This window comes from Ambystoma mexicanum, chromosome 1q (genome assembly GCF_040938575.1).
Source record: "Ambystoma mexicanum isolate Mex_15411 chromosome 1q, UKY_AmexF1_1, whole genome shotgun sequence".
Classification (NCBI taxonomy): Eukaryota; Metazoa; Chordata; class Amphibia; order Caudata; family Ambystomatidae; genus Ambystoma; species Ambystoma mexicanum.
In genome coordinates this window covers 1,536,338,411-1,536,365,578 of record NC_090922.1, presented here as the reverse complement: position 1 = coordinate 1,536,365,578, position 27,168 = coordinate 1,536,338,411, and the positions used below count along the sequence as shown (strand labels likewise).

The 27,168-nt window shown below is 51.1% G+C and overlaps 1 long non-coding RNA gene across 1 annotated transcript in view; it reads right to left on the bottom strand.

The window, feature by feature from the left end:
- Positions 1 to 27,168, bottom strand: part of LOC138551124 (uncharacterized) — a 133,907-nt gene that overhangs the window by 91,071 nt on the left and 15,668 nt on the right. Inside the window, exon 2 of the long non-coding RNA XR_011294862.1 lies at positions 5,551 to 5,667. This is a non-coding gene — a long non-coding RNA (uncharacterized lncRNA). The remainder of the gene's footprint in view (positions 1 to 5,550; positions 5,668 to 27,168) is intronic.

The window sequence follows — 27,168 nt, the reverse complement described above, 5'->3', positions numbered from 1 at the left end:
AGGCTGAATTAGATGTCAGCAGAGAGGCGATGGCAGGGACGTTGGTGAGACTGAATTAGGTGTCAGCAGAAAGGCCATAGCAGAGACGCCATAGCAGAGACGTCTGTGAGGCTGACTTAGGAGTCAGCAGAGAGGCAATGGCAGGGACGTCAGGGAAGCTGAATTAGGTGTCAGCAGAGAGGCGATGGCAGGGACATTGGTGAGGCTGAATTAGGTGTCAGCAGAGAGGCGATGGCAAGGACGTCGGTGAGGCTGAATTAGGTGTCAGCAGAGAGGCGATGACAGGGACGTTGGTGCGGCTGAATTAGGTGTCAGCAGAGAGGTGATGCCAGGGTCATTGGTGAGGCTGAATTAGCAGTCAGCAGAGAAATGATGGCAGGGACGTTGGTGAGACTGAATTGGGTGTCAGCAGAGAGGCGATGGCAGGGACGTTGGAGAGGCTGAATTAGGAGTCAGCAGAGAGGGGATGGCAGGGACGTTGGCGGGGCTGAATTAGGTGTCAGCAGAGAGGCCATAGCAGGGACGTCTGTGAGGCTGAATTAGGTGTTAGCAGAGAGGCGATGGCAAGGACGTTGTGATGCTGAATTAGGTGTCAGCAGAGACGCGATGGCAGGGACGTCGGTGAGGCTGAATTGGGAGTCAGCAGATAGATGATGGCAGGGACGTTGGTGAGTCTGAATTAGGTGTAAGCAGAGAGGCCATAGCAGGGACGTCTGTGAGGCTGAATTAGGAGTCAGCAGAGAGGCGATGGCAGGGACGTCAGGGAAGCTGAATTAGGTGTCAGCAGAGAGGTGATGGCAGGGTCGTCGGTGAGGATGAATTAGGTGTCAGCAGAGAGGCGATGGCAAGGACGTCAGTGAGGCTGAATTAGGTGTCAGCAGAGAGGCGATGACAGGGACGTTGGTGAGGCTGAATTAGGTGTCAGCAGAGAGGTGATGCCAGGGTCATTGGTGAGGCTGAATTAGGTGGCAGCAGAGAGGCCATAGCAGGGACGACTGTGAGGCTGAATTAGGTATCAGCAGAGAAACTATGGCAGGGACGTTACTGAGACTGAATTAGGTGTCAGCAGAGAGGCGATGGCAGGGACGTTGGAGAGGATGAATTAGGAGTCAGCAGAGAGGGGATGGCAGGGACTTTGGTGAGGCTGAATTAGGTGGCAGCAGAGAGGCCATAGCAGGGACGACTGTGAGGCTGAATTAGGTGTCAGCAGAGAGGCGATGGCAGGGACGTGAGGCTGAATTGGGAGTCAGCAGAGAGGTGATGGCAGGGACGTTGGTGAGGCTGAATTAGGTGTAAGCAGAGAGGCCATAGCAGGGAAGTCTGTGAGGCTGAATTAGGAGTCAGCAGAGAGGCGATGGCAGGGACGTCGAGGAAGCTGAATTAGGTGTCAGCAGAGAGGCGATGGCAGGGACGTCGGTGAGGCTGAATTAGGTGTCAGCAGAGAGGCGATGGCAAGGACGTCGGTGAGGCTGGATTAGGTGTCAGCAGAGAGGCGATGACAGGGACCTTGGTGAGGCTGAATTAGGTGTCAGCAGAGAGGCGATGGCAAGGACGTCAGTGAGGCTGAATTAGGTGTCAGCAGAGAGGCGATGACAGGGACGTTGGTGAGGCTGAATTAGGTGTCAGCAGAGAGGTGATGCCAGGGTCATTGGTGAGGCTGAATTAGGTGGCAGCAGAGAGGCCATAGCAGGGACGACTGTGAGGCTGAATTAGGTGTCAGCAGAGAAACTATGGCAGGGACGTTGGTGAGACTGAATTGGGTGTCAGCAGAGAGGCGATGGCAGGGACGTTGGAGAGGCTGAATTAGGAGTCAGCAGAGAGGGGATGGCAGGGACGTTGGCGGGGCTGAATTAGGTGTCAGCAGAGAGGCCATAGCAGGGACGTCTGTGAGGCTGAATTAGGTGTTAGCAGAGAGGCGATGGCAAGGACGTCGTGATGCTGAATTAGGTGTCAGCAGAGACGCGATGGCAGGGACGTCGGTGAGGCTGAATTGGGAGTCAGCAGATAGATGATGGCAGGGACGTTGGTGAGTCTGAATTAGGTGTAAGCAGAGAGGCCATAGCAGGGACGTCTGTGAGGCTGAATTAGGAGTCAGCAGAGAGGCGATGGCAGGGACGTCAGGGAAGCTGAATTAGGTGTCAGCAGAGAGGTGATGGCAGGGTCGTCGGTGAGGATGAATTAGGTGTCAGCAGAGAGGCGATGGCAAGGACGTCAGTGAGGCTGAATTAGGTGTCAGCAGAGAGGCGATGACAGGGACGTTGGTGAGGCTGAATTAGGTGTCAGCAGAGAGGTGATGCCAGGGTCATTGGTGAGGCTGAATTAGGTGGCAGCAGAGAGGCCATAGCAGGGACGACTGTGAGGCTGAATTAGGTGTCAGCAGAGAAACTATGGCAGGGACGTTACTGAGACTGAATTAGGTGTCAGCAGAGAGGCGATGGCAGGGACGTTGGAGAGGATGAATTAGGAGTCAGCAGAGAGGGGATGGCAGGGACTTTGGTGAGGCTGAATTAGGTGGCAGCAGAGAGGCCATAGCAGGGACGACTGTGAGGCTGAATTAGGTGTCAGCAGAGAGGCGATGGCAGGGACGTGAGGCTGAATTGGGAGTCAGCAGAGAGGTGATGGCAGGGACGTTGGTGAGGCTGAATTAGGTGTAAGCAGAGAGGCCATAGCAGGGACGTCTGTGAGGCTGAATTAGGAGTCAGCAGAGAGGCGATGGCAGGGACGTCGAGGAAGCTGAATTAGGTGTCAGCAGAGAGGCGATGGCAGGGACGTCGGTGAGGCTGAATTAGGTGTCAGCAGAGAGGCGATGGCAAGGACGTCGGTGAGGCTGGATTAGGTGTCAGCAGAGAGGCGATGACAGGGACCTTGGTGAGGCTGAATTAGGTGTCAGCAGAGAGGTGATGCCAGGGTCATTGGTGAGGCTGAATTATCAGTCAGCAGAGAAACGATGGCAGGGACGTTGGTGAGACTGAATTAGGTGTCAGCAGAGAGGCGATGGCAGGGACGTTGGAGAGGCTGAATTAGGAGTCAGCAGAGAGGTGATGGCAGGTACATTGATGAGGCTGAATTAGGTGTCAGCAGTGAGGCAATAGCAGGGATGTCTGTGAGGCTGAATTAGGTGTCAGCAGAGAGGCGATGGCAAGGACGTCAGTGAGGCTGAATTAGGTGTCAACAGAGAGGCGATGGCAGGGACGTCGGTGAGGCTGAATTAGGAGTCAGCAGCAAGGCGATGGCAGGGACGTTGGTGAGGCTGAATTAAGGGGTTAGCAGAGAGGTGATGGCACGGACGTCGGGGAAGCTGAATTAGGTGTCCGCAGAGAGGCGATGGCAGGGACGTTGGTGAGGCTGAATTAGGTGTCAGCAGAGAGGCAATGGCAGGTACGTCGGTGAAGTTGTATTAGGAGTCAGCAGCCGATGGAGGGTGTTCCAGGTTCTTGGTGCCCACTGGTTGAATTATTGTTTTTGTGTGAAGGCCAGTTTTCCGAGTGGAGCGAGTAGAAGCTTTTGGCTACATCGGGTGATAGGTTTCAGTTTGTTGTGACGGTAACATGGAGTTTTGAGGTGGAATGCAATCCCTCTGCCGTAGTTTAGTTGGGAGAGAGCTTGGGTGATCTGCAAATGTGTGACACGATGCAGAATGATCTCCCCTCTGCCTTCTGCATGGCTTTCAGGGGGGGGGGGGATGTTGTTGTTGGGAGACCAGCTTGTGCAGCACCACGTCTTGGACTGTGTTGCAGAAGCGACCGGGAGGGAGGATATGTTTTATGTTTCAGAAGAGGGTAGTTGTAGGTTAAATGTTTTGTGAACACAGCTATATGGTGTGTGAGGTAAGGTTAGGTCAATGGTAAAGCCTAGGGACTCGACAGGTGTGGAGACAGTGAGGTTGGGTTGTGGCCAGGGAAAAGGAGGAGATATTCAATTTTAAATGGGTTCAGCACTAGGAAGTGGCCGACCATCCAGCTGGGCATGGTGTGGCAACAGCTTTTGAGGGGGTGGCATTGTAAAGGGGATGACATTTGGCATTGTACTTGTGAGTTGTCTGTGAAATAGGGAAAATGGACGTTGCGTTTTTTGAACGTCTGTCTGAGGGATTCTACATATAGGCTGAAGAGGAGTGGAGACATTGACTGTGCCTTGGCTGCTCAGCCACTGCCACCCAAGGTGGCATGAGGATATTCTAGGGCTCATCTTGCTGGAGGTTTCCTCAGGCAGTGAGCACGATGCCTGGACATAGCCCTTGCATTAGATTGAAAGGATAATGGGAGGGGGGTATGAACTAATGGTCCCATTACTCCTATATAAGCACAAATGCAAATGACAGAGATGCCACCTTGAAAGAAAGCAAATATATCATGCATTTTATTCCAGCAAAGAGTCTACACTTATGATTGTGTGAAGTGTTTCATTGAATCCTGGGCAGAAGTGCTATTCCCCCTGGGATTTCCAGATCTCCGAGGCACCAGTGGTTTTCATCCCGTTACTGATCCCTGTGTGGTGGGTCGGACAGAGCAGTTGCCATTTGCAGGTGATCCGGGCAGCACTTTTGGGGTGGTCCCACCCCCTGTGTACACGCATCCCACATACCATAACCATATCCCTGTGCTCCTCTTTCCAATGTTCTTCATCTCTGCATCAACGTGTTGTCTTGTCTAATCCCCCTTTCCTAGCATCTCTCCCCCAACAGTCCTCTCCCCTTGCCACACACTCAGGCCTGGTGGACAAGGCATCTGTACGGCGGCAATGGGCACCGTATGAATGCTGAATAACTTAACATAACACATAGGTAATGAGCCATAAACATCATGTGCATGTCTGCGCCCCAGACTTCAATCATACCCATTTATGTACCGACATATGACCACAACATTACATGGATTTCCCTAACCATTGCTATTAAAAGGCACCCTGCAAAGAGACCCCCTCCTCTGTCTGCATCTTTTCTCCATGCCCGGCACGCCGGGTAGAAATGTCTGACCAGCTACCAAACATGTACAAAAAAAGAAAGAAGCACAAATGCTCTAGGGGAAGCTCTTTACAGCCCTCCTCCCTGCTCCAGGTGTATTGTGGGAATGGTAGGTCGGCCAAGGAAGAGGAGACTGGTCTGTGATCATCAGAAGTGGAGAGTGGTCATCAGAAGTGGAGAGTGGACATCAGAAGTGGAGAGTGGTCATCAGAAGTGGAGAGTGGACATCAGAAGTGGAGAGTGGACATCAGAAGTGGAGAGTGGTCATCAGAAGTGGAGAGTGGACATCAGAAGTGGAGAGTGCTCATCAGAAGTGGAGAGTGGTCATCAGAAGTGGAGAGTGGACATCAGAAGTGGAGAGTGGACATCAGAAGTGGAGAGTGCTCATCAGAAGTGGAGAGTGCTCATCAGAAGTGGAGAGTGCTCATCAGAAGTGGAGAGTGGTCATCAGAAGTGGAGAGTGGACATCAGAAGTGGAGAGTGCTCATCAGAAGTGGAGAGTGGTCATCAGAAGTGGAGAGTGGACATCAGAAGTGGAGAGTGCTCATCAGAAGTGGATAGTGGACATCAATGTCACCCTGCCTTACCTTTTCTACCTTGGTATCTGGTCATGCAGGAGCGCTCATTGGATTTGCAGGTGACGGTCCCTATACAGGAGGAGAGTGTTGCCTCCTCCTTGCAGTGCATGCAGTCCAGAGCATACGCTGCGTAAAGAGAAAAAAGGACAATGTTACTGACACGCACACGTCAATGTGCACCCCACAAGCGTTCTTCTATCACTGTAAAGGATGGTGAATATTCATGGCAGGTGAAAGAGATCCTTAAAGTTGAAATATAAACTTGCCACAGGATCAACTATCTCTAGGGACAATTCACAAGATTTGTATTGGAGCAAATCAGCATCTCAGGCATGCTCCTGCTACCCTCTCCAAAGCCAAAGCCTGAAACTGGAGCATACCTGGAGATGCCCAATGCATCAATGAGATGCCAGTAAGCATCTCAGGCATACTCCTGCTACCCTCTCCAAAGCCAAAGCCTGAAACTGGAGCATACCTGGAGATGCCCAATGCATCAATGAGATGCCAGTAAGCATCTCAGGCATACTCCTGCTACCCTCTCCAAAGCCTGAAACTGGAGTATACCTGGAGATGCCCATCAATGAGAGGCCAGTGAGCATCTCAGGCATGCTCCTGCTACCCTCTCCAAAGCCTGAAACTGGAGCATACCTGGAGATGCCCAATGCATCAATGAGATGCCAGTGAGCATCTCAGGCATGCTACTGCTACCCTCTCCAAAGCTTGAAACTGGAGTATACCTGGAGATGCCCATCAATGAGAGGCCAGTGAGCATCTCAGGCATGCTCCTGCTACCCTCTCCAAAGCCAAAGCCTGAAACTGGAGCATACCTGGAGATGCCCAATGCATCAATGAGATGCCAGTAAGCATCTCAGGCATACTCCTGCTACCCTCTCCAAAGCCAAAGCCTGAAACTGGAGCATACCTGGAGATGCCCAATGCATCAATGAGATGCCAGTAAGCATCTCAGGCATACTCCTGCTACCCTCTCCAAAGCCAAAGCCTGAAACTGGAGCATACCTGGAGATGCCCAATGCATCAATGAGATGCCAGTAAGCATCTCAGGCATGCTCCTGCTACCCTCTCCAAAGCCAAAGCCTGAAACTGGAGCATACCTGGAGATGCCCAATGCCTCAATGAGATGCCAGAGAGCATCTCGGGCATGCTCCTACTACCCTCTCCAAAGCCAAAGCCTGAAACTGGAGCATACCTGGAGATGCCCAATGCATCAATGAGATGCCAGAGAGCATCTCGGGCATGCTCCTGCTACCCTCTCCAAAGCCAAAGCCTGAAACTGGAGCATACCTGGAGATGCCCAATGCATCAATGAGATGCCAGTAAGCATCTCAGGCATGCTCCTGCTACCCTCTCCAAAGCCAAAGCCTGAAACTGGAGCATACCTGGAGATGCCCAATGCATCAATGAGATGCCAGTAAGCATCTCAGGCATGCTCCTGCTACCCTCTCCAAAGCCAAAGCCTGAAACTGGAGCATACCTGGAGATGCCCAATGCATCAATGAGATGCCAGTAAGCATCTCAGGTATACTCCTGCTACCCTCTCCAAAGCCTGAAACTGGAGCATACCTGAAGATGCCCAATGCATCAATGAGATGCCAGTGAGCATCTCAGGTATGCTCCTGCTACCCTCTACAAAGCCTGAAACTGGAGCACACCTGGAGATGCCCAATGCATCAATGAGATGCCAGTAAGCATCTCAGGCATACTCCTGCTACCCTCTCCAAAGCCTGAAACTGGAGCATACCTGGAGATGCCCAATGCATCAATGAGATGCCAGTGAGCATCTCAGGCATGCTACTGCTACCCTCTCCAAAGCTTGAAACTGGAGTATACCTGGAGATGCCCATCAATGAGAGGCCAGTGAGCATCTCAGGCATGCTCCTGCTACCCTCTCCAAAGCCAAAGCCTGAAACTGGAGCATACCTGGAGATGCCCAATGCATCAATGAGATGCCAGTAAGCATCTCAGGCATACTCCTGCTACCCTCTCCAAAGCCAAAGCCTGAAACTGGAGCATACCTGGAGATGCCCAATGCATCAATGAGATGCCAGTAAGCATCTCAGGCATGCTCCTGCTACCCTCTCCAAAGCCAAAGCCTGAAACTGGAGCATACCTGGAGATGCCCAATGCCTCAATGAGATGCCAGAGAGCATCTCGGGCATGCTCCTACTACCCTCTCCAAAGCCAAAGCCTGAAACTGGAGCATACCTGGAGATGCCCAATGCATCAATGAGATGCCAGAGAGCATCTCAGGCATGCTCCTGCTACCCTCTCCAAAGCCAAAGCCTGAAACTGGAGCATACCTGGAGATGCCCAATGCATCAATGAGATGCCAGTAAGCATCTCAGGCATGCTCCTGCTACCCTCTCCAAAGCCAAAGCCTGAAACTGGAGCATACCTGGAGATGCCCAATGCATCAATGAGATGCCAGTAAGCATCTCAGGCATGCTCCTGCTACCCTCTCCAAAGCCAAAGCCTGAAACTGGAGCATACCTGGAGATGCCCAATGCATCAATGAGATGCCAGTAAGCATCTCAGGTATACTCCTGCTACCCTCTCCAAAGCCTGAAACTGGAGCATACCTGAAGATGCCCAATGCATCAATGAGATGCCAGTGAGCATCTCAGGTATGCTCCTGCTACCCTCTACAAAGCCTGAAACTGGAGCACACCTGGAGATGCCCAATGCATCAATGAGATGCCAGTAAGCATCTCAGGCATACTCCTGCTACCCTCTCCAAAGCCTGAAACTGGAGCATACCTGGAGATGCCCAATGCATCAATGAGATGCCAGTGAGCATCTCAGGTATGCTCCTGCTAACCTCTCCAAAGCCTGAAACTGGAGCATACCTGGAGATGCCCAATGCATCAATGAGATGCCAGTAAGCATCTCGGGCATGCTCCTGCTACCCTCTCCAAAGCCAAAGCCTGAAACTGGAGCATACCTGGAGATGCCCAATGCATCAATGAGATGCCAGTGAGCATCTCAGGCATGCTACTGCTACCCTCTCCAAAGCTTGAAACTGGAGTATACCTGGAGATGCCCATCAATGAGAGGCCAGTGAGCATCTCAGGCATGCTCCTGCTACCCTCTCCAAAGCCAAAGCCTGAAACTGGAGCATACCTGGAGATGCCCAATGCATCAATGAGATGCCAGTAAGCATCTCAGGCATACTCCTGCTACCCTCTCCAAAGCCAAAGCCTGAAACTGGAGCATACCTGGAGATGCCCAATGCATCAATGAGATGCCAGTAAGCATCTCAGGCATACTCCTGCTACCCTCTCCAAAGCCAAAGCCTGAAACTGGAGCATACCTGAAGATGCCCAATGCATCAATGAGATGCCAGTGAGCATCTCAGGTATGCTCCTGCTACCCTCTACAAAGCCTGAAACTGGAGCACACCTGGAGATGCCCAATGCATCAATGAGATGCCAGTAAGCATCTCAGGCATACTCCTGCTACCCTCTCCAAAGCCTGAAACTGGAGCATACCTGGAGATGCCCAATGCATCAATGAGATGCCAGTGAGCATCTCAGGTATGCTCCTGCTAACCTCTCCAAAGCCTGAAACTGGAGCATACCTGGAGATGCCCAATGCATCAATGAGATGCCAGTAAGCATCTCGGGCATGCTCCTGCTACCCTCTCCAAAGCCAAAGCCTGAAACTGGAGCATACCTGGAGATGCCCAATGCATCAATGAGATGCCAGTGAGCATCTCAGGCATGCTACTGCTACCCTCTCCAAAGCTTGAAACTGGAGTATACCTGGAGATGCCCATCAATGAGAGGCCAGTGAGCATCTCAGGCATGCTCCTGCTACCCTCTCCAAAGCCAAAGCCTGAAACTGGAGCATACCTGGAGATGCCCAATGCATCAATGAGATGCCAGTAAGCATCTCAGGCATACTCCTGCTACCCTCTCCAAAGCCAAAGCCTGAAACTGGAGCATACCTGGAGATGCCCAATGCATCAATGAGATGCCAGTAAGCATCTCAGGCATACTCCTGCTACCCTCTCCAAAGCCAAAGCCTGAAACTGGAGCATACCTGGAGATGCCCAATGCATCAATGAGATGCCAGTAAGCATCTCAGGCATGCTCCTGCTACCCTCTCCAAAGCCAAAGCCTGAAACTGGAGCATACCTGGAGATGCCCAATGCCTCAATGAGATGCCAGAGAGCATCTCGGGCATGCTCCTACTACCCTCTCCAAAGCCAAAGCCTGAAACTGGAGCATACCTGGAGATGCCCAATGCATCAATGAGATGCCAGAGAGCATCTCGGGCATGCTCCTGCTACCCTCTCCAAAGCCAAAGCCTGAAACTGGAGCATACCTGGAGATGCCCAATGCATCAATGAGATGCCAGTAAGCATCTCAGGCATGCTCCTGCTACCCTCTCCAAAGCCAAAGCCTGAAACTGGAGCATACCTGGAGATGCCCAATGCATCAATGAGATGCCAGTAAGCATCTCAGGCATGCTCCTGCTACCCTCTCCAAAGCCAAAGCCTGAAACTGGAGCATACCTGAAGATGCCCAATGCATCAATGAGATGCCAGTGAGCATCTTAGGTATGCTCCTGCTACCCTCTACAAAGCCTGAAACTGGAGCACACCTGGAGATGCCCAATGCATCAATGAGATGCCAGTAAGCATCTCAGGCATACTCCTGCTACCCTCTCCAAAGCCTGAAACTGGAGCATACCTGGAGATGCCCAATGCATCAATGAGATGCCAGTGAGCATCTCAGGTATGCTCCTGCTAACCTCTCCAAAGCCTGAAACTGGAGCATACCTGGAGATGCCCAATGCATCAATGAGATGCCAGTAAGCATCTCGGGCATGCTCCTGCTACCCTCTCCAAAGCCAAAGCCTGAAACTGGAGCATACCTGGAGATGCCCAATGCATCAATGAGATGCCAGTAAGCATCTCAGGTATGCTCCTGCTACCCTCTCCAAAGCCAAAGCCTGAAACTGGAGCATACCTGGAGATGCCCAATGCATCAATGAGATGCCAGTAAGCATCTCAGGCATACTCCTGCTACCCTCTCCAAAGCCTGAAACTGGAGCATACCTGGAGATGCCCAATGCATCAATGAGATGCCAGTGAGCATCTCAGGCATGCTCCTGTTACCCTCTCCAAAGCCTGAAACTGGAGCATACCTGGAGATGCCCATCAATGAGTTGCCAGAGAGCATCTCGGGCATGCTCCTGCTACCCTCTCCAAAGCCTGAAACTGGAGCATACCTGGAGATTCCCAATGCATCAATGAGATGCCAGTGAGCATCTCGTGCATGCTCCTGCTACCCTCTCCAAAGCCAGAAACTGGAGTATACCTGGAGATGCCCATCAATGAGAAGCCAGTGAGCATCTCGTGCATGCTCCTGCTACCCTCTCCAAAGCCTGAATCTGGAGCATACCTGGAGATGCCCAATGCATCAATGAGATGCCAGTGAGCATCTCAGGCATACTCCTGCTACCCTCTCCAAAGCCTGAAACTGGAGCATACCTGGAGATGCCCATCAATGAGTTGCCAGAGAGCATCTCGGGCATGCTCTTGCTACCCTCTCCAAAGCCTGAAACTGGAGCATACCTGGAGATTCCCAGTGCATCAATGAGATGCCAGTAAGCATCTCAGGCATGCTCCTGCTACCCTCTCCAAAGCCAAAGCCTGAAACTGGAGCATACCTGGAGATGCCCAATGCATCAATGAGATGCCAGTAAGCATCTCAGGCATACTCCTGCTACCCTCTCCAAAGCCAAAGCCTGAAACTGGAGCATACCTGGAGATGCCCAATGCATCAATGAGATGCCAGTAAGCATCTCAGGCATGCTCCTGCTACCCTCTCCAAAGCCAAAGCCTGAAACTGGAGCATACCTGGAGATGCCCAATGCCTCAATGAGATGCCAGAGAGCATCTCGGGCATGCTCCTACTACCCTCTCCAAAGCCAAAGCCTGAAACTGGAGCATACCTGGAGATGCCCAATGCATCAATGAGATGCCAGAGAGCATCTCGGGCATGCTCCTGCTACCCTCTCCAAAGCCAAAGCCTGAAACTGGAGCATACCTGGAGATGCCCAATGCATCAATGAGATGCCAGTAAGCATCTCAGGCATGCTCCTGCTACCCTCTCCAAAGCCAAAGCCTGAAACTGGGGATGCCCAATACATCAATGAGATGCCAGTAAGCATCTCAGGCATGCTCCTGCTACCCTCTCAAAAGCCTGAAACTGGAGCATACCTGGAGATGCCCAGTGCATCAATGAGATGCCAGTGAGCATCTCGTGCATGCTCCTGCTACCCTCTCCAAAGCCTGAAACTGGAGCATACCTGGAGATGCCCAGTGCATCAATGAGATGCCAGTGAGCATCTCGTGCATGCTCCTGCTACCCTCTCCAAAGCCAAAGCCTGAAACTGGAGCATACCTGGAGATGCCCATCAATGAGAGGCCAGTGAGCATCTCAGGCATGCTCCTGTTACCCTCTCCAAAGCCTGAAACTGGAGCATACCTGGAGATGCCCATCAATGAGATGCCAGTGAGCATCTTGGGCATGCTCCTGTACCCTCTCCAAAGCCTGAAACTGGAGCATGCCTGGAGATGCCCAATGCATCAATGAGGGGCCAGTGAGCATCTCAGGCATGTTCCTGCTACCCTCTCCAAAGCCTGAAACTGGAGCATACCTGGAGATGCCCAATGCATCAATGAGTTGCCAGAGAGCATCTCAGGCATGCTCCTGCTACCCTCTCCAAAGCCTGAAACTGGAGCATGCCTGGAGATGCCCAATGCATCAATGAGAGGCCAGTGATCATCTCAGGCATGCTCCTGCTACCCTCTCCAAAGCCTGAAACTGGAGCATACCTGGAGATGCCCAATGCATCAATGAGAGGCCAGTAAGCATCTCAGGCATGCTCCTGCTACCCTCTCCAAAGCCTGAAACTGGAGCATGCCTGGAGATGCCCAATGCATCAATGAGATGCCAGTAAGCATCTCAGGCATGCTCCTGCTACCCTCTCCAACGCCTGAAAATGGAGCATACCTGGAGATGCCCATCAATGAGAGGCCAGTGAGCATCTCGGGAATGCTCCTGCTACCCTCTCCAAAGCCTGAAACTGGAGCATACCTGGAGATGCCCAATGCATCAATGAGATGCCAGTGAGCATCTCAGGCATGCTCCTGCTACCCTCTCCAAGCCTGAAACTGGAGCATAACTGGAGATGCCCAATGCATCAATGAGAGGCAAGTAAGCATCTCAGGCATGCTCCTGCTACCCTCTCCAAAGCCAAAGCCTGAAACTGGAGCATACCTGGAGATGCCCAATGCATCAATGAGATGCCAGTAAGCATCTCAGGCATGCTCCTGCTACCCTCTCCAAAGCCAAAGCCTGAAACTGGAGCATACCTGGAGATGCCCAATGCATCAATGAGATGCCAGTAAGCATCTCAGGTATACTCCTGCTACCCTCTCCAAAGCCTGAAACTGGAGCATACCTGAAGATGCCCAATGCATCAATGAGATGCCAGTGAGCATCTCAGGTATGCTCCTGCTACCCTCTACAAAGCCTGAAACTGGAGCATACCTGGAGATGCCCAATGCATCAATGAGATGCCAGTAAGCATCTCGGGCATGCTCCTGCTACCCTCTCCAAAGCCAAAGCCTGAAACTGGAGCATACCTGGAGATGCCCAATGCATCAATGAGATGCCAGTGAGCATCTCAGGCATGCTACTGCTACCCTCTCCAAAGCTTGAAACTGGAGTATACCTGGAGATGCCCATCAATGAGAGGCCAGTGAGCATCTCAGGCATGCTCCTGCTACCCTCTCCAAAGCCAAAGCCTGAAACTGGAGCATACCTGGAGATGCCCAATGCATCAATGAGATGCCAGTAAGCATCTCAGGCATACTCCTGCTACCCTCTCCAAAGCCAAAGCCTGAAACTGGAGCATACCTGGAGATGCCCAATGCATCAATGAGATGCCAGTAAGCATCTCAGGCATACTCCTGCTACCCTCTCCAAAGCCAAAGCCTGAAACTGGAGCATACCTGGAGATGCCCAATGCATCAATGAGATGCCAGTAAGCATCTCAGGCATGCTCCTGCTACCCTCTCCAAAGCCAAAGCCTGAAACTGGAGCATACCTGGAGATGCCCAATGCCTCAATGAGATGCCAGAGAGCATCTCGGGCATGCTCCTACTACCCTCTCCAAAGCCAAAGCCTGAAACTGGAGCATACCTGGAGATGCCCAATGCATCAATGAGATGCCAGAGAGCATCTCGGGCATGCTCCTGCTACCCTCTCCAAAGCCAAAGCCTGAAACTGGAGCATACCTGGAGATGCCCAATGCATCAATGAGATGCCAGTAAGCATCTCAGGCATGCTCCTGCTACCCTCTCCAAAGCCAAAGCCTGAAACTGGAGCATACCTGGAGATGCCCAATGCATCAATGAGATGCCAGTAAGCATCTCAGGCATGCTCCTGCTACCCTCTCCAAAGCCAAAGCCTGAAACTGGAGCATACCTGAAGATGCCCAATGCATCAATGAGATGCCAGTGAGCATCTTAGGTATGCTCCTGCTACCCTCTACAAAGCCTGAAACTGGAGCACACCTGGAGATGCCCAATGCATCAATGAGATGCCAGTAAGCATCTCAGGCATACTCCTGCTACCCTCTCCAAAGCCTGAAACTGGAGCATACCTGGAGATGCCCAATGCATCAATGAGATGCCAGTGAGCATCTCAGGTATGCTCCTGCTAACCTCTCCAAAGCCTGAAACTGGAGCATACCTGGAGATGCCCAATGCATCAATGAGATGCCAGTAAGCATCTCGGGCATGCTCCTGCTACCCTCTCCAAAGCCAAAGCCTGAAACTGGAGCATACCTGGAGATGCCCAATGCATCAATGAGATGCCAGTAAGCATCTCAGGTATGCTCCTGCTACCCTCTCCAAAGCCAAAGCCTGAAACTGGAGCATACCTGGAGATGCCCAATGCATCAATGAGATGCCAGTAAGCATCTCAGGCATACTCCTGCTACCCTCTCCAAAGCCTGAAACTGGAGCATACCTGGAGATGCCCAATGCATCAATGAGATGCCAGTGAGCATCTCAGGCATGCTCCTGTTACCCTCTCCAAAGCCTGAAACTGGAGCATACCTGGAGATGCCCATCAATGAGTTGCCAGAGAGCATCTCGGGCATGCTCCTGCTACCCTCTCCAAAGCCTGAAACTGGAGCATACCTGGAGATTCCCAATGCATCAATGAGATGCCAGTGAGCATCTCGTGCATGCTCCTGCTACCCTCTCCAAAGCCAGAAACTGGAGTATACCTGGAGATGCCCATCAATGAGAAGCCAGTGAGCATCTCGTGCATGCTCCTGCTACCCTCTCCAAAGCCTGAATCTGGAGCATACCTGGAGATGCCCAATGCATCAATGAGATGCCAGTGAGCATCTCAGGCATACTCCTGCTACCCTCTCCAAAGCCTGAAACTGGAGCATACCTGGAGATGCCCATCAATGAGTTGCCAGAGAGCATCTCGGGCATGCTCTTGCTACCCTCTCCAAAGCCTGAAACTGGAGCATACCTGGAGATTCCCAGTGCATCAATGAGATGCCAGTAAGCATCTCAGGCATGCTCCTGCTACCCTCTCCAAAGCCAAAGCCTGAAACTGGAGCATACCTGGAGATGCCCAATGCATCAATGAGATGCCAGTAAGCATCTCAGGCATACTCCTGCTACCCTCTCCAAAGCCAAAGCCTGAAACTGGAGCATACCTGGAGATGCCCAATGCATCAATGAGATGCCAGTAAGCATCTCAGGCATGCTCCTGCTACCCTCTCCAAAGCCAAAGCCTGAAACTGGAGCATACCTGGAGATGCCCAATGCCTCAATGAGATGCCAGAGAGCATCTCGGGCATGCTCCTACTACCCTCTCCAAAGCCAAAGCCTGAAACTGGAGCATACCTGGAGATGCCCAATGCATCAATGAGATGCCAGAGAGCATCTCGGGCATGCTCCTGCTACCCTCTCCAAAGCCAAAGCCTGAAACTGGAGCATACCTGGAGATGCCCAATGCATCAATGAGATGCCAGTAAGCATCTCAGGCATGCTCCTGCTACCCTCTCCAAAGCCAAAGCCTGAAACTGGGGATGCCCAATACATCAATGAGATGCCAGTAAGCATCTCAGGCATGCTCCTGCTACCCTCTCAAAAGCCTGAAACTGGAGCATACCTGGAGATGCCCAGTGCATCAATGAGATGCCAGTGAGCATCTCGTGCATGCTCCTGCTACCCTCTCCAAAGCCTGAAACTGGAGCATACCTGGAGATGCCCAGTGCATCAATGAGATGCCAGTGAGCATCTCGTGCATGCTCCTGCTACCCTCTCCAAAGCCAAAGCCTGAAACTGGAGCATACCTGGAGATGCCCATCAATGAGAGGCCAGTGAGCATCTCAGGCATGCTCCTGTTACCCTCTCCAAAGCCTGAAACTGGAGCATACCTGGAGATGCCCATCAATGAGATGCCAGTGAGCATCTTGGGCATGCTCCTGTACCCTCTCCAAAGCCTGAAACTGGAGCATGCCTGGAGATGCCCAATGCATCAATGAGGGGCCAGTGAGCATCTCAGGCATGTTCCTGCTACCCTCTCCAAAGCCTGAAACTGGAGCATACCTGGAGATGCCCAATGCATCAATGAGTTGCCAGAGAGCATCTCAGGCATGCTCCTGCTACCCTCTCCAAAGCCTGAAACTGGAGCATGCCTGGAGATGCCCAATGCATCAATGAGAGGCCAGTGATCATCTCAGGCATGCTCCTGCTACCCTCTCCAAAGCCTGAAACTGGAGCATACCTGGAGATGCCCAATGCATCAATGAGAGGCCAGTAAGCATCTCAGGCATGCTCCTGCTACCCTCTCCAAAGCCTGAAACTGGAGCATGCCTGGAGATGCCCAATGCATCAATGAGATGCCAGTAAGCATCTCAGGCATGCTCCTGCTACCCTCTCCAACGCCTGAAAATGGAGCATACCTGGAGATGCCCATCAATGAGAGGCCAGTGAGCATCTCGGGAATGCTCCTGCTACCCTCTCCAAAGCCTGAAACTGGAGCATACCTGGAGATGCCCAATGCATCAATGAGATGCCAGTGAGCATCTCAGGCATGCTCCTGCTACCCTCTCCAAGCCTGAAACTGGAGCATAACTGGAGATGCCCAATGCATCAATGAGAGGCAAGTAAGCATCTCAGGCATGCTCCTGCTACCCTCTCCAAAGCCAAAGCCTGAAACTGGAGCATACCTGGAGATGCCCAATGCATCAATGAGATGCCAGTAAGCATCTCAGGCATGCTCCTGCTACCCTCTCCAAAGCCAAAGCCTGAAACTGGAGCATACCTGGAGATGCCCAATGCATCAATGAGATGCCAGTAAGCATCTCAGGTATACTCCTGCTACCCTCTCCAAAGCCTGAAACTGGAGCATACCTGAAGATGCCCAATGCATCAATGAGATGCCAGTGAGCATCTCAGGTATGCTCCTGCTACCCTCTACAAAGCCTGAAACTGGAGCATACCTGGAGATGCCCAATGCATCAATGAGATGCCAGTAAGCATCTCAGGCATACTCCTGCTACCCTCTCCAAAGCCTGAAACTGGAGCATACCTGGAGATGCCCAATGCATCAATGAGATGCCAGTGAGCATCTCAGGTATGCTCCTGCTAACCTCTCCAAAGCCTGAAACTGGAGCATACCTGGAGATGCCCAATGCATCAATGAGATGCCAGTAAGCATCTCGGGCATGCTCCTGCTACCCTCTCCAAAGCCAAAGCCTGAAACTGGAGCATACCTGGAGATGCCCAATGCATCAATGAGATGCCAGTAAGCATCTCAGGTATGCTCCTGCTACCCTCTCCAAAGCCTGAAACTGGAGCATACCTGGAGATGCCCAGTGCATCAATGAGATGCCAGTGAGCATCTCGTGCATGCTCCTGCTACCCTCTCCAAAGCCAAAGCCTGAAACTGGAGCATACCTGGAGATGCCTATCAATGAGAGGCCAGTGAGCATCTCAGGCATGCTCCTGTTACCCTCTCCAAAGCCTGAAACTGGAGCATACCTGGAGATGCCCATCAATGAGATGCCAGTGAGCATCTTGGGCATGCTCCTGTACCCTCTCCAAAGCCTGAAACTGGAGCATGCCTGGAGATGTCCAATGCATCAATGAGGGGCCAGTGAGCATCTCAGGCATGTTCCTGCTACCCTCTCCAAAGCCTGAAACTGGAGCATACCTGGAGATGCCCAATGCATCAATGAGTTGCCAGAGAGCATCTCAGGCATGCTCCTGCTACCTTCTCCAAAGCCTGAAACTGGAGCATGCCTGGAGATGCCCAATGCATCAATGAGAGGCCAGTGAGCATCTCAGGCATGCTCCTGCTACCCTCTCCAAAGCCTGAAACTGAAGCATACCTGGAGATGCCCAATGCATCAATGAGAGGCCAGTAAGCATCTCAGGCATGCTCCTGCTACCCTCTCCAAAGCCTGAAACTGGAGCATGCCTGGAGATGCCCAATGCATCAATGAGATGCCAGTAAGCATCTCAGGCATGCTCCTGCTACCCTCTCCAACGCCTGAAAATGGAGCATACCTGGAGATGCCCATCAATGAGAGGCCAGTGAGCATCTCGGGAATGCTCCTGCTACCCTCTCCAAAGCCTGAAACTGGAGCATACCTGGAGATGCCCAATGCATCAATGAGATGCCAGTGAGCATCTCAGGCATGCTCCTGCTACCCTCTCCAAGCCTGAAACTGGAGCATAACTGGAGATGCCCAATGCATCAATGAGAGGCCAGTAAGCATCTCAGGCATGCTCCTGCTACCCTCTCCAAAGACTGAAACTGGAGCATAGCTGGAGATGCCCAATGCATCAATGAGAGGCCAGTAAGGATCTCAGGCATACTCCTGCTACCCTCTTCAAAGCCTGAAACTGGAGCATACCTGGAGATGCCCAATGCATCAATGAGATGCCAGTAAGCATCTCAGGCATGCTCCTGCTACCCTCTCCAAAGCCAAAGCCTGAAACTGGAGCATACCTGGAGATGCCCAATGCATCAATGAGATGCCAGTGAGCATCTCAGGCATGCTCCTGCTACCCTCTTCAAAGACTGAAACTGGAGCATACCTGGAGATGCCCAATGCATCAATGAGATGCCAGTGAGCATCTCAGGCATGCTCCTGCTACCCTCTCCAAAGCCTGAAAACGGAGCATACCTGGAGATGCCCATCAATGAGAGGCCAGTGAGCCTCTCGGGCATGCTCCTACTACCCTCTCCAAAGCCTGAAACTGGAGCATACCTGGAGATGCCCAATGCATCAATGAGATGCCAGTGAGCATCTCAGGCATGCTCCTGCTACCCTCTCCAAAGCCTGAAACTGGAGCATGCCTGGAGATGCCTAATGCATCAATAAGAGGCCAGTGAGCATCTCAGGCATGCTCCTGCTACCCTCTCCAAAGCCTGAAACTGGAGCATGCCTGGAGATGCCTAATGCATCAATGAGATGCCAGTGAGCATCTCAGGCATGCTCCTGCTACCCTCTCCAAAGCCTGAAACTGGAGCATACCTGGAGATGCCCAATGCATCAATGAGATGCCAGTGAGCATCTCAGGCATGCTCCTGCTACCCTCTCCAAAGCCTGAAACTGGAGCATGCCTGGAGATGTCCAATGCATCAATGAGATGCCAGTGAGCATCTCAGGCATGCTCCTGTTACCCTCTCCAAAGCCTGAAACTGGAGCATACCTGGAGATGCCCATCAATGAGTTGCCAGAGAGCATCTTGGGCATGCTCCTGCTACCCTCTCCAAAGCCTGAAACTGGAGCATTTCTGGTGATGCCAGGTGCATCAATGAGATGCCAGTGAGCATCTCAGACATGCTCCTGCTACCCTCTACTGGCTTCCCAAAGCCTGATACTGGTGCATATGTGAAGAGGCCCACTGCATCAATGATGGGCCCATGATCATCTCAGAAATGCTCCTGCTACCTTCTACTGGATTGAAAAAGCCTGAAACTTCTGCAATTCTGGAGATGCCCAGAGCATCCATGTGATGTCCATGAGCATCTCAGGCATGCTCCTGCTACCCTCTACTGGATTGAAAAAGCCTGAAACTTCTGCATTTCTGGAGATGCATGCCCATGAGCATCTCAGACATTCTCCTGCTACCCTCTACTGTCTTTCCAAAGCCTGAAACTGGAGCATTTCTGGTGATGCCGGTGCATCAATGATATGTACCTGAGCATCACAGATATGCTCCTGCTACCCTCTACTGGCTTCCCAAAGCCTGAAACTGGAGCATTTCTGGGGATGCCAGGTGCATCAATGAGATGTCCATTAGCACCTCAGACATGATCCTGCTACCCTTTACTGGATTCACAAAGCCTGAAACTGGAGCATCTCTGGGGATGCCCGGTGCATCAATGGGATGTCCATGAGCACCTCAGACATGATCCTGCTACTCTCTACTGGATTCACAAAGCCTGACACTGCAGCATCTCTGGTGATGCCCGGTGCATCAACGAGATGCCTGTGAGCAACTCAGACATGCTACTGCTACCTGTTAGGCAAGAATTGATGTAGTAACCCTATGGGGGACTATACAACACCTGTCCTCTTGGTATTAGGTAACCCACCTTTTGGTATAGGCCTGTACTACACAAGGTGGTAGTGTGACCGAGCAACCAGGCTTATCTCAAGAGGGGTAAATGTGGGGTGTAGAGCTGTAGCAATGAAATCCAATATCCAAGTAACACATACTCTAAAGATTTTTGTTATAAATGATTATTTTTTAACAGTAGTTTTTAAATAGAATTCTTTAAAAAGGGCAATGTATGTAACAAGCTTTTAATATACTTTAAATTACTTTTCCAGAATCAACACAAAGCTAGTAAATAATCCAGAGATGTTTCTTACACACTTCCTACACCAGGTGGTTACTTCACTAACTAGAACAGTAATGGCATGTATATATCACTAGTCCGCTTTTTAGATTATGAGATTTTTAGAAAGGAAAGGTTAGGGAAGGAAAAAGGTTAAACAGGTTCTCTGAGCATGTGAGCACTTTAAATCTTCCAATGAAGTCTAGATAAAATCATTTCCCAGTAATAATAGTCAAGTTGTCACTGATGAAGGATAGTAAGTATCAAAGTCAAATGGATGCAAAGAGTCTGCAGGGAGCCAGCACAGCCAAAGTCAATTGGAGCACAGTCTCTGGAGCTGAGGCACTTCTTAGATAGAAAAGTATTGCACAAATTTAGAGAGTTTGCTGAAGAAAATCACTGTAGGGTCACAAGCTGTTACACGTTTGAAGGGTAGAGCTGTATTCCACTCTAGCAAAGTAGCTACTGCAAGTTTCAACTGAGAAGAGCAAAGTTAAAGACAATGAGGTAAGTACTCCAAGTCAGAACAGTACCTTTGGTTAGAAGAAGAGTGGTAGGGCTGGCTTCTGTCTGGTTGCAGCAATGTAGATCCTGGGTTCCTGGGCCTCAGTTGTGGGTTCAAGAGGGAGGACGTCTGGAGGACCCCAGCAGCAGCAATTCGGAGGTCGGCGGCAGCTACGGGCTCTTTTCAGATCAGCGGCACTTTGCAGTTTCCGTGCTCTGTAAACAGCAACACCGTGGATCTTCGATATCGGTTGGGCTTCCTTCACTCCTCGAGTCCTGCACTCAGGTGAGGGGACTCAAGTCTGATCGTCCTGCTTCTGGAGGGTCCTGGGAAGACTCCTGGCGCCTCTGGTCAGATCACAAGTGTTGCAGTCGATTATGTATTTCTTGACCCCTGGCACTCAGTTCCCGAAGCAGCAAAGAAGAACGGCCAGTCGGGGAAGATGGTCCAGTGGAGTTTGTTTCGGGGTTAGTTGGTTCCACTAATCCAAGAGAAGAAGTCGTCCCTTCCAGAGATTCTATCGTTGTTTATAAAAAGGAGTTTCAACACAGTAGCAGGGCTTCACCGGGCAATTCAAAGGTCCAGGAGGATGCAGCAAGCTTCATTCACGTTTTCTTCATCGGTTTGTTCTTCCCAGTGGTCGACTCTGTCTTCAGTCCCCAAACCCATGCCTTTTAAGCAGGTTTCTCCCATTCATGCACAGTCTAGCTGTCACTCAAACAGCAGGGTGGCTGTCGTGCAAGACAGCAAGCCAGCCAATCAGGACTGGGCGCATTCAGGCATTCCTAAAGACAAGGATTTTTGGGAAGCTCCCTCACTACCTGCCCTTCCAGACTCACTGGAGCCAGAGGCAGATTTCAGCACTGAAGCCTGCCAAAGGCAAAATAAACAAAGGGCTGAAACCTGGCTTGGTGCACAGAGTACAACCCAAGCAAGACCTTCCAACTGGAAAATGGGAAAAGAGAAGAACGGGGCCATTTTGACAAAATGGTCACCAATAGGTGCTATACTGCAGCTGAGGATTCAAGCTGCGTAAGCACAATGGTAGTAACATTAACCACTGCCACCAGCCATTTAAAGTCATGAGGGTAACATAAAAAATGATACATGAGTAGGTAGGAAAAGGGGCTACTAAGTAACCCCCCAGCACTCCACATAGGATGGTGTGTGCTGGACCTACAAAGAGAAAAGGTGAGTAATGTCAATTTCACTTTGCTATTCTTGGGAACTGTAGTTCACAGAAGAAAAGGTACTTAAAACGTATGAGAAATCTAAAGGATTTCCCTGGAACACTGCACTGAAGGTGCTGTGTGTCAACATACAAAAAGCAGATGCCTATGGAGTTTGCCAGACTCCAAAAACAAAGGACACATTCAATCCAAATCAGGTCAAAACACATGGGAGAGTGAGAAGAAAAAGGGCTCGCTCACAACAGGGTTAACATTTAAAAATCCAGCAAAAGAGCTGGGGGTCTCTAAGGTTGAAGGGAATTAGCACCAAATTTAGAATTCTCCCCAACACTACCCTCTACTGGATTCACAAAGCCTGATCCTGTAGCATATGTGGAGATGCCCAGCGCATCAATGTGATGTCCATGAGCATCTCAGGCATGCTCCTGCTACCCTCTACTGGATTCACAAAGCCTGATCCTGTAGCATATGTGGAGATGACCAGTGCATCCATGTGATGTCCATGAGCATCTCAGGCATGCTCCTGCTACCCTCTACTGGATTCACAAAGCCTGATCCTGTAGCATATGTGGAGATGACCAGTTCATCCATGTGATGTCCATGAGCATCTCAGGCATGCTCCTGCTACCCTCTACTGGATTCAAAAAGCCTGATCCTGTAGCATATGTGGAGATGACAAGTGCATCCATGAGATGTCCTTGAGCATCTCAGGCATGCTCCTGCTACCCTCTACTGGATTCACAAAGCCTGATACTGTAGCATATGTGGAGATGACAAGTGCATCCATGAGATGTCCTTGAGCATCTCAGGCATGCTCCTGCTACCCTCTACTGGATTCAAAAAGCCTGATCCTGTAGCATATGTGGAGATGACCAGTGCATCCATGAGATGTCCTTGAGCATCTCAGGCATGCTCCTGCTACCCTCTACTGGATTCAAAAAGCCTGATCCTGTAGCATATGTGGAGATGCCCAGCGCATCAATATGATGTCCATGAGCATCTCAGGCATGCTCCTGCTACCCTCTACTGGATTTACAAAGCCTGATCCTGTAGCATATGTGGAGATGCCCAGCGCATCAATGTGATGTCCATGAGCATCTCAGGCATGCTCCTGCTACCCTCTACTGGATTCACAAAGCCTGATCCTGTAGCATATGTGGAGATGACCAGTGCATCCATGTGATGTCCATGAGCATCTCAGGCATGCTCCTGCTACCCTCTACTGGATTCACAAAGCCTGATCCTGTAGCATATGTGGAGATGACCAGTTCATCCATGTGATGTCCATGAGCATCTCAGGCATGCTCCTGCTACCCTCTACTGGATTCACAAAGCCTGATCCTGTAGCATATGTGGAGATGAGCAGTGCATCCATGTGATGTCCATGAGAATCTTAGACATGCTATTGTTACCCTCTACTGGATTCACAAAGCTTGATACTGCAGCATCTCTGGAGATGCCCAACGCATCAATTAGATGTTCATGAGCATCACAGACATGCTCCTGCTTCCCTCTACAAAGCCTGAAACTGGAGCATATTGGAGGATGCCAGGTGCATCAATGAAATGTCCCTGAGCATCTCAGAAATGCTCCTGCTACCCTCTACTGGATTCACAAAGCCTGATCCTGTATCATATGTGGAGATGACCAGTTCATCCATGTGATGTCCATGAGCATCTCAGGCATGCTCCTGCTACCCTCTACTGGATTCACAAAGCCTGATCCTGTATCATATGTGGAGATGACCAGTTCATCCATGTGATGTCCATGAGCATCTCAGGCATGCTCCTGCTACCCTCTACTGGATTCACAAAGCCTGATCCTGTAGCATATGTGGAGATGAGCAGTGCATCCATGTGATGTCCATGAGAATCTTAGACATGCTATTGTTACCCTCTACTGGATTCACAAAGCCTGATACTGAAGCATCCCAGGAGATGCCCAGTGCATCAATGAGATGTCCTTGAGCATCTCAGGCATGCTCCTGCTACCCTCTACTGGATTCACAAAGCCTGATCCTGTAGCATATGTGGAGATGACCAGTGCATCCATGTGATGTCCATGAGCATCTCAGGCATGCTCCTGCTACCCTCTACTGGATTCACAAAGCCTGATCCTGTAGCATATGTGGAGATGCCCTGCGCATCAATGTGATGTCCATGAGCATCTCAGGCATGCTCCTGCTACCCTCTACTGGATTCACAAAGCCTGATCCTGTAGCATATGTGGAGATGACCAGTGCATCCATGTGATGTCCATGAGCATCTCAGGCATGCTCCTGCTACCCTCTACTGGATTCACAAAGCCTGATCCTGTAGCATATGTGGAGATGACCAGTTCATCCATGTGATGTCCATGAGCATCTCAGGCATGCTCCTGCTACCCTCTACTGGATTCACAAAGCCTGATCCTGTAGCATATGTGGAGATGACCAGTGCATCCATGAGATGTCCTTGAGCATCTCAGGCATGCTCCTGCTACCCTCTACTGGATTCACAAAGCCTGATCCTGTAGCATATGTGGAGATGACAAGTGCATCCATGAGAGGTCCTTGAGCATCTCAGGCATGCTCCTGCTACCCTCTACTGGATTCAAAAAGCCTGATCCTGTAGCATATGTGGAGATGACCAGTGCATCCATGAGATGTCCTTGAGCATCTCAGGCATGCTCCTGCTACCCTCTACTGGATTCAAAAAGCCTGATCCTGTAGCATATGTGGAGATGCCCAGCGCATCAATGGCCCTCATTACGACCCTGGCGGAAAGGGGAAAACGATGGCGGAAATGCAATACCGCCATCGAATAGCGCTCGGTGCGACTATGACCCGTCACCGCAAAGTACGAAGCCATTAGCGACACCGTAGTGAACGCCAACGCTAACTGCACTAAGCACGCGCGCGCGCGCCATGCCAAACCGCAAACACCACCATGGTGCAACGGTACGCCAATTCCGACCCTAGCGGACATGTACCTAACGCCATCAGGCATGGCGGAATGGACCATTCCGCCATGGCGAGAAGTACGGCATCGCGAATCAACCGTAAACGGCCCCACTGAGTGCCTGTACACCGCTCCCTGCCCACAAAGTACAACTCCCTGTAGGTGCAATGAAGTCACAATGCAACCATTGAAATGTACAAAGCACCCATGCATGCCAACGAACAAAAGAAACACAACAGGGGCCAATGGGAGCTGCAGGGCACAGATGGCACGAATACAGAAGCCATCCCAATGGACATGACCACAGTCCCCCCCCCCGAAACGCACGCAAACACAGGCACCTGTGACCAGCAACATTCCGAAAATAACATCATTCCACCAGTCCACCTGGCTGACCGCCATCTGTCACACAAAACCCAATCCCCCGCCCCTGAGCATGACAACATCCAAACTGTCATATAGGCAGCCCCCATCCCTGACCTCACGGGCTCAGTAGGCAAACGCGCCCAGCACAGTACCACGCAACTAAACCCCGAAGCAGGAACCCAATGCAGATCTCCTCACAATACATCGCCCCACATATAGGCACATGCCACATCACTTGCAAAGAAAAACGCTACACGGCCCAAATCAGAATAGAAATTTAATGCACAACAAAATCACCAAGCCCATACAGCCATCAGGCCATGAACTCCAAAACACATTTCACCATTGTGGGCTGCATCCGCAAGAAAAGACCAGCCACTACTTGTGTGACGCCCTGTCCCATCATGGTACACAGAGCCACAATCACGTACGAAAAGGCAAAAAGGAAGCGCACACAACCGCAGGGCCGTCCCAATGGGGAGGCACTAGTCCAGCTGAAAGGCCGAAATGTTGCTCCGAGCCACCAGTACTGCGTAAGGGCATGTGGGCCACTGGCGATCGTCCCATAAGATCGTAATGCTGCTCCACCGATTAACACGAAGCAGCAGGTGTCGGGAGTAAAATCCATCTGCAGGAGTGGCATACAGATGGCAGTGGCAAAAGGGGAGGAGATACCTGTCAACCAAAAGAAAAGAACAAGAACAGAATGGCCATCAGAACTACATTCGAACAACTCACTTCAATGAGCACACGAAATCCACAGCCATATGCATGCCAGCCCACTCCAAAGGATCATCAACACCCCAAAGCCACTTGCGACTCATAACCATCTATACCTAGGTGTAAACACCATCACGAACGAGTGTACCTGTGCATGCGTCTGCAAAAACAGAATCCATCTGATGGGAATGTTAACGTGCATGGACACAAGTGTCTGAGGGCGCGTCGAGACAGGGAGGGCTCAACAAGGCCAGATAGACGATGGTCCCACTATGGCAGCCCTGCATCACATAGCGTAGGGGAGGCGGATAGATCCCAAGAAGCCCTGTACATGGCAAACTCTGCACCAAATCACCTGCCCATGCATCCATTCATCATTCCCTCATCCCGGGATCAAAACGCCAGAATAATTACTCACATGACATTAGAAACGTCCATTGAGTCTGTGCGTAATGCAGCCTGCTACATCCACAGTGCCCCAGCCCGTAAATCCAGTGTTGTGAAGTAACATGTATTTGGGAATGGCCGGCCTCATCGCCCACGTAGCTATTGCGCATCCCAAACTATTCATATCAATCATTGCTCCCTCGCCATGGGCCCTGTCTCAAGGACATAGAACAATAGAACGTTACATTTGCAGTCAGACCTGTGGGCATCTCCTCGCCGCTAGCTGGAAACCGAAAGCGCCGCCCTTCGAATTCCTCATTTGCAACATCACGTCGAAAAGGCATCTGTGGCCGTTTGAAATCACTAATTATTCCATCGAGTGCGGCTGTGTGTGAAAATGGCAACTGCCTTCACCCACAAATGGGACGCCCCGCCCGTCGTTGCAACTCGGTACAGTGATGCATGAGGGCCCACCGTTACTCGAGTACTACGTTCCACTGACCCTTCACAAGTCTGTTCGCGACTGCACAGATAGTATGGGAAACAATGGGACCACAGCAGAATGAACAGATCAACCAATCTTACACGCCCAT